The sequence below is a fragment of the Phyllobates terribilis genome, unplaced genomic scaffold (assembly GCF_046119375.1).
Source record: "Phyllobates terribilis strain yellow unplaced genomic scaffold, ASM4611937v1 Scaffold_197__1_contigs__length_3575590, whole genome shotgun sequence".
Taxonomy (NCBI): domain Eukaryota; kingdom Metazoa; phylum Chordata; class Amphibia; order Anura; family Dendrobatidae; genus Phyllobates; species Phyllobates terribilis.
Window position 1 is genome coordinate 426,136 of NW_027362957.1, and position 16,588 is coordinate 442,723.

Consider the following 16,588-nt stretch of genomic DNA (forward strand, 5'->3'; position numbering starts at 1 on the left):
ATATATTTTTTTCTGCATCTACCTCTGAAAAAATATTGGGCTTCTAGCTGTGTGTGGGTCTTGTTCTATTAATCCATCTATACTGACCTCCATCAGGTTGCAAACTGAATATAATTTTTTTCTGCATCTAGCTCTGAAAAAATATTTGGCCTTCTAGTAGTGTGTCGGACTTTCTCTATTAGTCCATCTATACTGACCTCCATCAGGTTGCAAATTAAAAATAATTTTTATCTGCATCTACAGTACCTCTGAAAAAATATTTGGGCTTCTAGCTGTGTGTGGGACTTGTTGTATTAGTCCATCTATACTGACCTCCATCAGGTTGCAAACTGAATATATTTTTTTCTGCATCTACCTCTGAAAAAATATTGGGCTTCTAGCTGTGTGTGGGACTTGTTGTATTAGTCCATCTATACTGACCTCCATCAGGTTGCAAACTGAATATATTTTTTTCTGCATCTACCTCTGAAAAAATATTGGGCTTCTAGCTGTGTGTGGGTCTTGTTCTATTAATCCATCTATACAGACCTCCATCAGGTTGCAAACTGAATATAATTTTTTTCTGCATCTAGCTCTGAAAAAATATTTGACCTTCTAGCAGTGTGTGGGACTTGTTCTATTAGTCCACCTATACTGACCTCCATCAGGTTGCAAACTGAATATAATTTTTTTCTGCATCTAGCTCTGAAAAAATATTTGGCCTTCTAGCAGTGTGTGGGACTTTCTCTGTTAGTCCATCTATACTGACCTCCATCAGGTTGCAAACTGAATCTAATTTTTTTCTGCATCTAGCTCTGAAAAAATATTTGGCCTTCTAGCAGTGTGTCGGACTTTCTCTATTAGTCCATCTATACTGACCTCCATCAGGTTGAAAATTAAAAATAATTTTTATCTGCATCTACAGTACCTCTGAAAAAATATTTGGGCTTCTAGCTGTGTGTGGGACTTGTTGTATTAGTCCATCTATACTGACCTCCATCAGGTTGCAAACTGAATATCATTTTTTCTGCATCTACCTCTGAAAAAATATTGGGCTTCTAGCTGTGTGTGGGTCTTGTTCTATTAATCCATCTATACAGACCTCCATCAGGTTGCAAACTGAATATAATTTTTTTCTGCATCTACCTCTGAAAAAATATTGGGCTTCTAGCTGTGTGTGGGACTTGTTGTATTAGTCCATCTATACTGACCTCCATCTGGTTGCAAACTGAATATATTTTTTTCTGCATCTACCTCTGAAAAAATATTGGGCTTCTAGCTGTGTGTGGGACTTGTTCTATTAATCCATCTATACAGACCTCCATCAGGTTGCAAACTGAATATATTTTTTTCTGCATCTACCTCTGAAAAAATATTGGGCTTCTAGCTGTGTGTGGGACTTGTTGTATTAGTCCATCTATACAGACCTCCATCAGGTTGCAAACTGAATATATTTTTTTCTGCATCTACCTCTGAAAAAATATTGGGCTTCTAGCTGTGTGTGGGACTTGTTGTATTAGTCCATCTATACTGACCTCCATCAGGTTGCAAACTGAATATATTTTTTTCTGCATCTACCTCTGAAAAAATATTGGGCTTCTAGCTGTGTGTGGGTCTTGTTCTATTAATCCATCTATACAGACCTCCATCAGGTTGCAAACTGAATATAATTTTTTTCTGCATCTAGCTCTGAAAAAATATTTGGCCTTCTAGTAGTGTGTGGGACTTTCTCTGTTAGTCCATCTATACTGACCTCCATCAGGTTGCAAACTGAATATATTTTTTTCTGCATCTACCTCTGAAAAAATATTGGGCTTCTAGCTGTGTGTGGGTCTTGTTCTATTAATCCATCTATACTGACCTCCATCAGGTTGCAAACTGAATATAATTTTTTTCTGCATCTAGCTCTGAAAAAATATTTGGCCTTCTAGTAGTGTGTCGGACTTTCTCTATTAGTCCATCTATACTGACCTCCATCAGGTTGCAAATTAAAAATAATTTTTATCTGCATCTACAGTACCTCTGAAAAAATATTTGGGCTTCTAGCTGTGTGTGGGACTTGTTGTATTAGTCCATCTATACTGACCTCCATCAGGTTGCAAACTGAATATATTTTTTTCTGCATCTACCTCTGAAAAAATATTGGGCTTCTAGCTGTGTGTGGGACTTGTTGTATTAGTCCATCTATACTGACCTCCATCAGGTTGCAAACTGAATATATTTTTTTCTGCATCTACCTCTGAAAAAATATTGGGCTTCTAGCTGTGTGTGGGTCTTGTTCTATTAATCCATCTATACAGACCTCCATCAGGTTGCAAACTGAATATAATTTTTTTCTGCATCTAGCTCTGAAAACATATTTGGCCTTCTAGCAGTGTGTGGGACTTGTTCTATTAGTCCACCTATACTGACCTCCATCAGGTTGCAAATTCAAAATAATTTTTTGTATGCATCTAGCTCTGAAAAAATATTTGGCCTTCTAGCAGTGTGTGGGACTTTCTCTGTTAGTCCATCTATACTGACCTCCATCAGGTTGCAAACTGAATCTAATTTTTTTCTGCATCTAGCTCTGAAAAAATATTTGGCCTTCTAGCAGTGTGTCGGACTTTCTCTATTAGTCCATCTATACTGACCTCCATCAGGTTGCAAATTAAAAATAATTTTTATCTGCATCTACAGTACCTCTGAAAAAATATTTGGGCTTCTAGCTGTGTGTGGGACTTGTTGTATTAGTCCATCTATACTGACCTCCATCAGGTTGCAAACTGAATATATTTTTTTCTGCATCTACCTCTGAAAAAATATTGGGCTTCTAGCTGTGTGTGGGTCTTGTTCTATTAATCCATCTATACAGACCTCCATCAGGTTGCAAACTGAATATAATTTTTTTCTGCATCTACCTCTGAAAAAATATTGGGCTTCTAGCTGTGTGTGGGACTTGTTGTATTAGTCCATCTATACTGACCTCCATCAGGTTGCAAACTGAATATATTTTTTTCTGCATCTACCTCTGAAAAAATATTGGGCTTCTAGCTGTGTGTGGGACTTGTTCTATTAATCCATCTATACAGACCTCCATCAGGTTGCAAACTGAATATAATTTTTTTCTGCATCTACCTCTGAAAAAATATTGGGCTTCTAGCTGTGTGTGGGACTTGTTGTATTAGTCCATCTATACTGACCTCCATCAGGTTGCAAACTGAATATATTTTTTTCTGCATCTACCTCTGAAAAAATATTGGGCTTCTAGCTGTGTGTGGGACTTGTTCTATTAATCCATCTATACAGACCTCCATCAGGTTGCAAACTGAATATATTTTTTTCTGCATCTACCTCTGAAAAAATATTGGGCTTCTAGCTGTGTGTGGGACTTGTTGTATTAGTCCATCTATACTGACCTCCATCAGGTTGCAAACTGAATATATTTTTTTCTGCATCTACCTCTGAAAAAATATTGGGCTTCTAGCTGTGTGTGGGACTTGTTGTATTAGTCCATCTATACTGACCTCCATCAGGTTGCAAATTGAATATAATTTTTTTCTGCATCTAACCCAGCTAATAGTTTTGGCCTAATACCACAGTTTGGCCACTCAGCTCTGCTCGGTTACCATCCATTGTTTTTTTGTGCAAACAACTCCAGAGTTGTGAATTAGTTAACCACCAAAATGAGTGGAAAAAGGCCTGCTGCTGGTGGAAAGGGGAATAGGCGTGTTGGGAAGGGGAAAAAAGGTTGTGTCCGTGGGGTAGGTGTTAAAGCAACAGTAACATCTGCAGAAGAAAGACCATCTTCCAGCCAAACTAAAATGTCTACTTCTTTTAGCGGACAATGTGATAAGATCCCTTTCTTACGGCCACGCCAATCGCTACAAATTCCAGATGAGGCACAAAAACAGCAGGTGCTTCAACGGATATCAAGTGCTCCTTTAAGTGGGCTCTCCTCCACATCAACTTCAACATCACAAATACTCCAGTCCTCAAAGGTGTCACCCAAATCGCACTTGCTTCCTCACAGCTCCCAAATCTCCAGCTGCCCATCTGAGTATGAGGTAGAACAGATGGTTGAGTCTGCAGAGCTGTTTACTCATACTATAGCCTGGGAATCAGAGGTCGACTCCAGCGCTTCTGTGAATCCAGACGAGGAAATGATCTGCACTGATGCCCAGAATCTTTATGAGTCGGATCCAGGACCAGACGCAGAAGGTTCTGACCATAATGTAGACCCTCATTCCCAAACTGTAACTCCTGTTGGTGGAGACAATGAGGAAGACGATGATAAGACTCAAATACCTGATTGGAGCGACAACTTTAGTTTTTTGTCAGGGCAGGAACAGGTTGGCTCTGAGGACGACGGGTGTGATAACACACAGGGTGATGATGATGAGGTTGGAGATCCCACTTACTGTCAACCCACAGTCAGCCAAGAGATGAGGTCAGCAGAGGAGGTGGAGGAAGATGCTAGTGACGACGAGGTCAGGTTGCGCCTTCCTGGACAGAGACGTAGTACTGGAAGCACGTCAACAACTGCATCCTCAAACACAACTCTGCCTCTCACCACAAGTCGTGGTGGCTCTTCAGGTCGCATGGGTGCTAAGCCTTGCATAGCCTGGGCATTTTTTCAGATCGATAAAGATGACCCAACTCGTGTTATCTGTAACATTTGTCAGCAAAAGCTAAGTAGAGGCCAAAAAATACATAGTTTGAGTACTTCATGCATGAACCGGCACATGGACATGAAGCATAAGTTGCAGTGGGAAGCTCAGTGTGCTACAATGCGGCCTAGCCGGCCGGGCCAACCACCGTCTGCCATATCTTGTGCATCCGCGGCCTCTTCATCCTCTGTGACTGGGGGGACAGCAGTCACACCTGTTTTGGGGCGCAGACCTGCCACCTCTTTACCCGCAACAGCCAGCGTGATTGGCAGGTCATCATTTTCTTTGGAGGTGGTAACACCAGCTGGTGTTGAGCGCTGTCCGACATCGATAGCACCACCTTTGGATCAAGGCAACCTAACATGTCCGCCTGCATCTTCCTCACAGACCGGCAGTTTGCCGGAGACACCCTTGTCAACCCCGTCTAAGCACAATAGCCAACCCTCGGTCCCTCAGATGTGGACAAGTAAAAGACCATTTCCTCCTAGCCATGAGAAAGCTAAGAGGTTGAATTTCACCATCTGCAAGCTCTTGGCTACAGAAATGCTGCCTTTCCGCCTGGTGGACACAGAGGATTTTCGAGACCTTATGTCCGTCGCAGTGCCCCAGTACCAGATGCCCAGTCGGCACTACTTCTCAAAGAAAGGTGTGCCTGCGCTCCACCAGCATGTCGCACACAACATCACCGCTTCTTTGAGAAACTCTGTGTGTGACAAGGTGCATTTCACCACAGACACTTGGACGAGTAGGCATGGACAGGGGCGTTACATGTCGCTGACTGGGCACTGGGTAACTATGGTGACAGCAGGACAAGGGGCTGCTGTCCAAGTCTTGCCATCCCCACGAGTTGTGCGTCAATCCTCTTTATGTCAAAGTTCCTCCACTGCTTCTGCCTCCTCAACCTCCTCTCGGTCTTCCACCTGCACCCAAAGCCTGTCTGGTCATGCCACAAGCTTTCTAACTGCGCAGAAGGGATCCTGCACACCTCCTTACTATGCTGGCAGTAGGGCTCAACGTCATCAGGCGGTTTTTACTTTGAAATGTCTGGGAAATGTGAATCACACAGCTGAGGAGTTGTGGTCAGCTCTGGAGAACCAATTTCATGAATGGCTGTCTCCACTGGACCTGAAACCAGGGAAGGCCGTGTGCGACAATGCTGCAAACCTGGGTGCGGCTCTTCGCCGGGGCAATGTCACACACGTGCCTTGTATGGCTCACGTGTTGAACCTGGTTGTCCAGCAATTTTTAGCCCACTATCCCAGACTAGATGGCCTTCTGCAGAGGGCACGGTCGCTGTGTGCTCACTTCCGCCGTTCGCATCCCGCAGCTCAGCGACTTACATCTCTACAGAAGTCGTTGGGCCTGCCACTTCACCGGCTAAAATGCGATGTGCCTACCCGGTGGAATTCAACTCTGCACATGTTGCAGCGACTGTGGCAGCACCGACAAGCCCTGGTGCAATACGTTCTGACGTATAGCCTGGGCCAACGAGATCCAGAGGTGGGGCAAATCACGCTGGAGGAGTGGTCTCAGATCAGGGACCTAGGCACCCTTCTGCACAGTTTTGAAATGGCGACGAAGATGTTTAGTGCTGATGATGCCATTATCAGCATGACTATTCCGGTGATTTACATGCTGGAGCACATGTTAAACAGAATTCGGAGTCAGGTGGTGGCACAAGAGGAGGTGGAGGAAGTAGAGGAGGAGGAGTTGTATGCGGAAGGGCTAACATCTGCAAGGTCCAGACGGTCGGCAGCACCAAGGCGGCAGGCATGTGAGGGTGGGGGAGATGGTTTTACCAGGGCGCATGGTAGCAGCCAAACTAGTGAGGAAGGTGCAGGAGCCCAGGAAGAAGTGGAGGACGAACTGATGGAAGACTCATCAGATGAGGGAGACCTTGATCACATTTCTGTTGTGTGAGGTTGGGGGGAGAGGACAGAGGAAGGAAGCATGATTGTTACCTCGCCACCAACACAACAGGGACTTGGTGCTCCTGGATGCGCAACACACATGAGTGCCTTCTTGCTGCACTACCTGCAACATGACCCTCGAATTGTGAGAATTAGAAATAATCCTGACTACTGGGTTGCCACACTGTTAGATCCCCGGTACAAAAGTAAATTTGCCGAAATTATTCCTGCCATAGAAAGGGATGCACGCATGCAGGAGTATCAGCAGAGACTGTTGCAGAATCTTACATGTGCTTTTCCACAAAACACCAGTGGTGCACGTAGTGAATCTCACAGTTCCAACTTGCCAACCGTGGGACCGTCAGGTGTTCAGCACTCAAACCGTAACAGAACCACAGTATCTGCTGGTAACATCAATTTTGCGGAATAATTTCACCACTTTTTTAGCCCATCCTTTGCAAGGCCACAGGAGACAAGAAGTCTGACACATAGTCAACGCCTAGAGACGATGGTACAGGAGTATCTCCAAGTAAACATTGAAGCCACGACTGTGTCACTGGACCCTTGCTCTTTTTGGGCTTCCAATCTGGATAGATGGCCGGAGCTAGCCACTTACGCCTTGGAGATCTTGTCATGCCCCGCAGCCAGCGTTCTGTCTGAACGTGTGTTCAGCGCTGCTGGTGGTGTGCTGACAGATAAGCGCACGCGGCTCTCCACTGATAATGTAGACAGACTCACGTTCATAAAGATGAACAAATCATGGATCCGAAACGACTTTTCTACCCCTGTGTCATCCTGGGGAGAGTAAAAGCTTGATGATTGGTTAAAATCACCCTACCAACCGTTTTAAGCTTTCAAATTACTAATCATGTTTATCTGTATCTTGACTGGAAAATAATTTGGGCTTTGTAGCAGTGTGCAGCACTGATCCTATTAGGCCATCTATAATAAGCTCCACCAGATTTAAAATTAAAAATAATTTTTAGCTGCATCTAGCCCGGAAAATAATTTTGGGGCTCCGAGATGCGCAAGACACATAAGTGCCTTCTTGCTGCACTACCTGCAGCATGACCCTCATATTGTCAGAATTCGAAGTAATCATGACTACTGGGTTGCCACACTCTTAGATCCCCCAAACTTTTCGATCAACCTTTTCATTTTAATAAAGACCAAAAAAATGGTCATTTTTGAAATTATAAGCATTAGCGGGTTGTTAGAAACTGAAATCAAACAGTTTTCAACTCAAAACTTTATTCTAGGTGATGTTACATTTTCACATAGGACCCCTTGTTCGAAAGGAGCTTCTGAACTCTCTCGTCCATTGAATTTGTCAGGTTTTGGATGGTTTCTGCTTCAATTGTTTTGCATGAGGACAGAATACCCTCCCAGAGCTGTTGCTTAGATGTGAACTGCCTCCCGCCATCATAGACACTCCTTTTAATGATGCTCCAAAGGTTCTGAATGGGGTAGAGGTCAGGGGAGCATGGGGGTCACACCATAAGTTTGTCCCCTTTTATGCCCATATCAGCCAGAGATGCAGATGTTTTATGTGCAGCATGAGATGGTGCATTATCATGCAGAAAAATGATCTTGCTGTGAAATACACGGTTCTTCTTCTTGAACCATGGCAGGAAGTGCTGTTTGAGAAAATCCACATACATTATGGAGTTCATCTTTAGCGCCTTCAGGGATCCTAAAGGGGCCGACAATCTCTCTCCCCATGATTCCAGCCCAAAACATTACTCCACCTCCTCCTTGTTGGCGCTGTAGCCGTGTTTGCGTGGGGTGTCCATCAACCAGCCATCCTCCACTCCATCCATCTGGACCATCGAGCGCTGCACGACACTCATCCGTGAACAAAACAGTTTTGAAATCAGTCTTCATGTAATGTTTGGCCCACTGGAGCCGTTTCTGCTTGTGTGAAGTGGATAGAGGAGGTCGACAGGATGGCGTATGCACAGCTGCAAACCTCTGAAGGACCCTGCATCTTGTTGTTCGGGGGACGTTGGAGGCACAAGCAGCTTCAAAAACTTGTCTGCTGCTATGACAAGGCTTTTTTGCCGCTGCTCTTTCAACCTGACGTAATTGCCTGTAGGAAAGAGTCCTCAATTTGCCCTTATCAGCACGCACACGTGTGTACTGTGAATCAGCTACATACTTCTTGATTGCCAAGACACTTCATCCTGATCATCGCACAATGTTGATTGTAGTCATGCCTTGACCTAAACACTCCACAATTTGTTGCTTCTCAGCAGCCGACACATCCTTTTTCTTTCCCATTTTGGCAGAAAATGTAGGCTGCTTAATAATGTGAGAGAGCCTTCTTAAGTAGTCTTGCCTTTCATTGGACACACCTGCCAAACTAATTAGCACAGGTGTCTGCAATTGCTTACAGTGATATAAAGAGCCCTGACACACATCACCATCAATGAGTTTAACTGACAAACAAACAAATTCTTCCCTTATCACTCCTAAACACTTTTTGCATAATAATTTGGAACGCAGTGTACATGTGCTTTTCCACAAAACACCAGTGGTTCACGTAGTGAATCTTACAGTTCTAACTTGCCAACCGTGGTCTGTATGGAATTGTTCAATAAAGGGCCCAAAATTAAGATAACATAGATGGGAGAGGTCTCTATGAATAGGAATTCCTAAGTATTTGATACCCTGTGAGGGCCAGGCAAAGGGAAAGTTGGACTGGATGGAATCCTATATGGATTTGGGGAGGGAGACATCGAGGGCCTCAGACTTCGCTGCATTGATTTTAAAATTTTACCATGTAACAAAGTGATCTATTTCAGCCATAACAGCAGGGATGGATATATGTGATTGAGTGATATATACTAGGACATCATCAGCAAATAGAGAGCACTTGTACTCGGTGCCTCCCACCTCAATCCACCTAATATTGGGGTTATGGCGAATTGATGAGAGCAGGTGCTCCGTCACTAGGATGTATAAGAGAGGGGACAGAGGACATCCCTGCCTTGTCCCATTGGTGATTGTGAAAGGTGATGAAAATGTTCTGACGCACCCCCTGGGCCTTGGGACACCCGGAGCCGGACCCTTTTTGGTGGATGCTGGTGGTTGTAGTCTTCGTGGCGGTGACCCAGTTCCGTGGCTCAGGGCGGTCAAACCAGTGGCGGAACTATTTATGTGGTTTTGATGTTTAAATGTCCGACTACGCCACCCGTGGATTGCGGTCAGAGTGAACCGCCGCTACAGGGCAGACCGCTGAGGCTGGTGTTGTGGGTGCAGCAGAGCGTAGCATAACTCCCCACGGGAGGAGTATAGCCTCAGGGCAGTGTATGCGGAGGATGGGGGTGATGGTGCAGGGCAGCAGCAGTAACGACACGGAGTCAGTGATGCAGTCCAGGGCCTTTACTCACAGTTCTTATTATCCAGACCACGTCTGCAGGTAACGGCTGCCCACGTCGTACTGTGCTCACCAGGTGAGGGGCTCAGACAACTCCCAGATAACTTTGGAGCACTTCACAGGACCCCCTTTGTGTGTCCTTTGTCTGGCCTTTCTTACCAACACTTCTGTCCGGCTGCCTCGGGCCTCCTCTTGGTAAACTTGGCGCCAGTTTCCCTAACCCTATGTGGTGCCTTCCTAGCGGGTGTAGCGAGGGGCTGCGCCACATAAAATGTCAGAGCCTCCGGTTTATAGCTGAGGGTCGTTTCCTGCCTCCACTAGTTCGGGGACCGGTCTCCCCCTTTGGCCTGACCCCTCCACGCAGGTGGATTCGGGCGTGCGGTGGCGACTCGCCCGTCCGCACCCCTGGGATCCCTTCATTCCTCGTTCCTGGAGCCTTCTCCGCTCCTCTTCCTTCCTTCTCCCTCTTCCAGGCCTGGGCCTCTGTTACTAGGCCCGCCTCCGGAGCAGAGCTCATGCAGAGCCCCTGCTCCCTGCCACTTCTGCTCAGACTTCTCTGCACTGAACTAAGATGGTGCCCACCTTTTATACTCCCTTCTCAATGCACCCAGGAACTGCTTCCTCCCTGCTCCTGCACTACAGGGTTCCCCTTCCTCAGTGTTCCCTCCCCCCACTCCAGCCAGGGACAGGGACTGTCGTGCCCATCTCAGGGGCATATTGGTCGCCCTGCCCCACGGCAATGTGGTGTAATGCATGCAGGTGTCGGGTCCTGATCCACACTCCATCCTTACCTGAGAGTGAGACATCACACCTCTGGGTGAGGTGCAATACGTCTGTAGCAACCGAGCCCTCAGGGTGCTACAGTTCCATTTATCTTCAGCCTAGGTGACGTATTGCGATACAGGGCCGTGATTTTGGCTATAAAAGGGTCCCCTAGACCCCTACCCCAAGCTTTTTAAGAGAATCATATATGGCGTGCCAGGAGACTCTATGGAATGCTTTCTCAGCATCCAACGAGAGTATCTAATTACAAATTTTTAACTGCATCTAGCCCAGGAAATACTTTGTGCCTAGTAGCAGTGTCTGCTAGTCAGCGGATTATCCCGGCTGTTAAGCAAGCTACACCACCTGTAGTTTAGACACTTAATTTTTTCAAAGGAAATGCTTCGGGACCATGGGATACTTAGTGAAGAGCATCAGGAGGCACCCTAAGGCATAGGGGCTGGGACTGGCAGTAGGATGCCTTGCGGTGGACAGCCGAGCTCGATCCTTATAAAAGCTTTTTAACTGCAGCAGCTTTACTGGACGCTACTGGAGCTGGAATTACCGCGGCTGCTGGCATGAGACTTGCCCTCCAATAGATCCTTGTAAATGGATTTAAAGTGTATTCATTCAAATTAGAGAGACAATTTAAATTAAAAAGCTTAGAGCTGCCTCCACCACAGGGGGGCTCGCTCGACCCACCAGCGGACAGGCACCAGTATTGGGAGAGGGGGGCTGGCCGTCAGGGTTCACCGCGGCTCTGGCACAAACCCGGCGACACGGAGGTGGCACGGGCAGGAGCGGACTGGCCGTGTCGGCTTCTCACTTTTTGGATTTTAGAAGGGCATGACATGCCTATATCTGTGTCTCCCCCTCCTTTTACTCCTCCACCTCTTTTATTTTCGCATGACTATATGTACTTGTCACTTTTCCATGTGTTAGTTATGTCTTCTGAGCAGTTTGTCAGCTTTTGGACACCTTTGAAGGTGTTTTCTATGTGTTTCTATGTGTTTTTGTTTGCCTGCCATTGGTTTTAACGGTGTTCGAAGGTGTTCGACGAACAGTTCGACGAACAGTTCGGCGAACACACGGGTGTTCGACGAACCGAACCGAACTCGAACACTACGGGGGTGGCTCAACACTACCAGAGATATTATATAACCTGCTTTTTTGGTAGCTTGGCCCCAGGAATAATATTACCGACGCAATCATAAGGATGATGGGGTGGAAGTTCTTGACACCCCTGTTCAGAAAACACATTCCTGAAATCAGAGCCACCGTGGCTATCCGAGTGACCAAGCAGTGTTCTTGGCAATACTCGCTCCATTTTACCACCTCCCGAGTCTGCCAGTCTACGGCTGAGTGCCCACGATGCAGAAATGCTCCGGATTTTTCCTGAGCGTTTCTGCATCTCCCTGGCAGAAAAAAATGCATGCGGATTTTACATGCGGATTTTACATGTGTTTTTCCTGCCAGGGACAAGCGTAAGTGAAGCGTTTTTTCACATGCATTTCCGCATGCGGGTTGTCAAGAGCTTTCTAAGCGATTTTAGCATCACTTGGAAAGTGCTTGACAACTTGGTCACACTATATAAATCCAAGCAACCGGCATGGCTTTATATAGTGTGACCAAGTTAATAGTTGAAGAAAAAAGATTAAAAATGGTAAAAAAAACAAAAAACAAAAACATTTTACTTACCTTCTGATGGCCCCTGGTCTCCTGTACGGCTCACGGTGGTGTGAAAGGACCTTCCATGACATCATTTAGTCATGTGACAGGTCACGCGACCGCCGACGAGCCGTACAAGAGACTGGACGCAGCGGAGAAAAGACCGGGGGCCATCAGAAGGTAAGTATAATGTCTTTTTATCTTTTCTTTTTTTTTTTTTTTTACTACAGGTACCATGGTACCCGGGTCTGGAGGAGAGTCTCCTCTTCTCCAGACCCGGGTACCATCCGCACGTTGAATCGCTTAATATCCGCATGTGCACATGTAGTCATGCGGATATTAAGCCATTCAATGGAGGCGAAAACGTCGCGATTACGCAAAATAATTGGTAGTGCTGCGGATTTTCCGCACTGATAATGCGCAGCGGAAATTTCCGCAGCATGTGCACAGCACATGGGGATTATCATTGGGGAACATTGCAGACCTTCTACCAAGTGTTTAAGCGTTTCTGCAATGGAATTGCCGCTGCGGAAACACTTAAAAGACGCATAGTGGGCACACAACCTACCACAGGATTGTGCAGCGTAAACCAAGGTAGTCCAAGGACCACAGGAGAGGGCAAGCCCTCTAGCACATAACAGTCAATAAATTTTGAGTGCAAGGCCCCTACCTGCAGATGTAGCACACGAGCGACAAGAGTAAAATACCCCCAGCTCAAGGGTGCAGAGTCAATGGCGATTATGGGTGTTGAGCCAGAAAATTTATGAGGTTTGAGGTCCTAATCGGACCTAGCGTCGATCAAAATAAACCCCGCCCCACTGTCCAGAAAGGCAGAAATTACCACCATACTTTTGCCAAGACTTGGACGGTAAAAAAAAAAATTGTGACCTACCCACAGAGGAAATAAGTACACCCCCGAGTTGCCAATTCACCCCGCAACTCGGGCGCCTTAGTTTTCCGGTGGGTGTTTAGGAATTTAGGAAAGACACACACACACACACACACACACACTCCCCCTTTCCGCCAAACTACAGTTGGACCAACAGAACAAGTCGCCACACCCAACAGCATGGGTTCCTCAGTTAACTCAAACCTCGGTTCCCTTGACCCCAGGCCCCCTGCAAATTGGAGTGTCTCCTTATGTCTCTGGAAAAGACAGCGGTTAACACACAAACGCCTCTTCAAAACAACCAACACCTCCGACTCCAGAACTAGGCAGCATAAATCTAACACTGGCAATCCAAGATTGCCAGAGGCGAGTATATATAGGAGAGGGGAGAGGCCAACACTGAACAGCTGAGACCATCAACGCTGGAAAGCTCTAGCAGCTCTCAACTGAACAGATTAACCTTTGCACTGCTAGCAGAAACCTTCACGGTTTAATATGATAGTGAAGTGCTTCTAATCAGTGCAGGAGCTCAGACGTCGCAGTCTTCTGGCCCCTCTAGTTACGGTAAACCCGTGGTACCTGGATTCCAGCGATGTGTCACTTACTGAGCTGCTTGATGCAGTGTTGATAAAATCCCTTTATTAGCTGCAGATGTTCTGCCTATGCACAGGGTACACAGAAAGCTGTCAATCAGTGGTGCGGGTGGGGCTATATATAGAGCTCATGAATGTGGAGGACTACATGGAAGCAGGTTTACTAGTCCTTGAGTGATAAAACTAAAACAAGCAGCCAGTTATTGACACATGGCTGGAATCAGAGTCTGTGTCTTTATATAATCAGAATCTAATAAGAGTATAGATGCAAGTGTACAATAAATCTGGAAGAATAAAGAAGTAATCAGTATATCATAAATTATATCTACCCTACAGGTAGCATATGCATTATAATTACATACAACGTCACTAAGGAAAAGTACCTCATTTGCGTCGACCACCAATAATACACCTTGGCAAGCAGAAAGGGACCTTGAAACTTCGTAGCTAAAATCAACATGACCCTACAAAAGTACAAAAACGTTAAAAGGGAAACATGTTGGACAAATATGGATTGATGGATACAAGGCGCATTCTTAAATAACCATGTATAAATGTGAGGGGAGTCATTTCGTATGTAGATGGACAAAGAATGCTGAGCGTTGGAAACATGTTGCTATGTTGCATAAATTTTTCACTTGAACCTTGTGGATTAATGGACTGTTAAAGATGAAATAATAAAGATGGATTTTATGGAGCTGGAGTTCCTTTTCTTTTTCCTGTGATTTACACACATGTGGCCACACGATCTCCGGGCTTCAGCACGCCGAGAGCCGCTGTGGGTGAGCTGGTGGTTTTTTTTCTATAGCATTCTTAAATAGGCTGTGCCAAGATCGCAACTTTTTGGCTATTCTGTGGGGGGGTTGACAAGCGGGACCTCCAATGATCAGAAGAACAGATGTCTCACATCCCCTTTTTTCATGGAGTGGTGCCATTGTCTACGGGACTGATGGAGATGGCTGAGCTCTGAATTCAGCCATCTCCGGCAGCCCATTACACTTTGAGTGGAGCAGCAGTGCACACGCTCATCGGCCAATCCATTGGCGTAATATGGCTCGTGCACCTGATTTCCTGTGATTGGGGTCCCAGAGATGGGTCCCCAGCTATTAGCAAGCAATCTGTTCTGTAGAAAAGTGATAACTTGTAATCTGAGAGCAAACTCTTTCAATTTTAAAATATTGGATAGCTCTTATGGGCGTCTATAAAAAAACCAAAACAGTGTTAGATCTACAGGGTCGGCCATTTATATGGATACACCTAAATTAAATGGGAATGGTTGGTGATATCAACCTGAAACAACGGATACTGGAAGCCTGTGCTAGCATTTCTTCTGCGGTGTTGCTATCAGTGTGTCAAGAGTGGGAGAAGAGGGTTGCATTGACAATCCAACACAATGGGCAGCACTTTGAACACATTTTATAAGTGGTTATAAACTTGTACAAAACTCATGAAAGAATAAAGTTACATTAAAACCAAGCACACCATTGTTTTCCTTATGAAATTCTCAATAAGTTTGATGTGTCACATGACCCTCTTCCCATTGAAAAAATAAAGTTGGATCCAAAATGGCCGCCATGGTCACCACCCATCTGGAAAAGTTTTCCCCCTCCCATATACTAATGTGCCACAAACAGGAAGATGATATCACCAGCCATTCCCATTTAATTTAGGTGTATCCATATAAATGGCCCACCCTGTAAAATAATAAATTATTATTATTATTATTATTGCAGCTGCTGCATTTTGTATAACTCATTCAGTATCTGAACATCTGCAACAAGAGCACAGAGAAACAAATCAAGAAGAAACGTCACACTCACCGGAGTGTCGATCAGGTTCAGGAGATACTTCTTTCCCTCGTAAGTGTAAACCAGAGACGCAGTCTGGGCCTTCACCGTAATCCGGGCTCCCTCTCCACCTGCAGCTTGTCCAGAACTTGCTTATTGGAGGCGGCTTTTGGAATACACCCTGAGGGAAGGAGCGAGACCCCAGAATCCACACTGTTAGCTTGTGGTGGCAGTGTCCCCCTCCATACTAGTCTGTCAAGGTTAGCTTGTTTCTGTGTTTTATATATGTATTTTATGTGTGTAAACCCTCTTCATGTGTACAGCAGCCTGGAATGAACACTGCTTAAAAAATAAATAATAGAGTAAGGCCTCATTCAGACCACAGTGATTTCTCTTGTAGGTAAAAAAAAAAAAAGACCGATTTTCATCAGCTTTGTTTTGCATCCGAGAAGTTCTAAACTTTGATTTGGATCAAAATCCGACAGGTCAACGTGTTTCGGTGAAAAATGCACGATCCGCAGAAATATGTGAACAGCCCTAGACTATAATAGATATGAGTTCTGTGAAAAACAAGGATCGAGCTCGTACGAGATCCAACATTTCATTCTATAAATCTACATAAATAATTAAGTAACGTGCCAAATTGCTTTTTTTTGTGTATGTTTTGCGTGTACGGAAGGAAAGTTCCCAGTGCTAGTGTCTATGGTGCTCCATTAGGCTAGGGCTACCTAGTGACTGTGTGTGGCGCTACTGATTGAGCAATAGCTCCAGTTCAAAGCAATACACTAATTTTAAAAGGAAATCTGTTTGACCTCAGATGTGGGCATGCAGGCCTTTGACATGTAAATCTAAACCAATGGACACTTTTATATCTTCTACCTGTTGCTGCACTCCTAAGTAATTAGAGTTTTGGTTCACATGCAAATGAGGAGTTAAGTCTCTGTCTCCTGAGATTATCTCCCACAGTAAGCA

General features: G+C 45.3%; 1 long non-coding RNA gene across 1 annotated transcript in view; it reads right to left on the minus strand.

Moving 5' to 3' along the window:
- Positions 1 to 15,789, minus strand: part of LOC141213585 (uncharacterized) — a 41,265-nt gene extending 25,476 nt beyond the window's left edge. Inside the window, exons 1-2 of the long non-coding RNA XR_012283059.1 lie at positions 15,650 to 15,789; positions 14,213 to 14,293 (exon numbers count right to left, since the gene is read on the minus strand). This is a non-coding gene — a long non-coding RNA (uncharacterized lncRNA). The remainder of the gene's footprint in view (positions 1 to 14,212; positions 14,294 to 15,649) is intronic.
- Between the last annotated feature and the right edge of the window lie 799 nt (positions 15,790 to 16,588).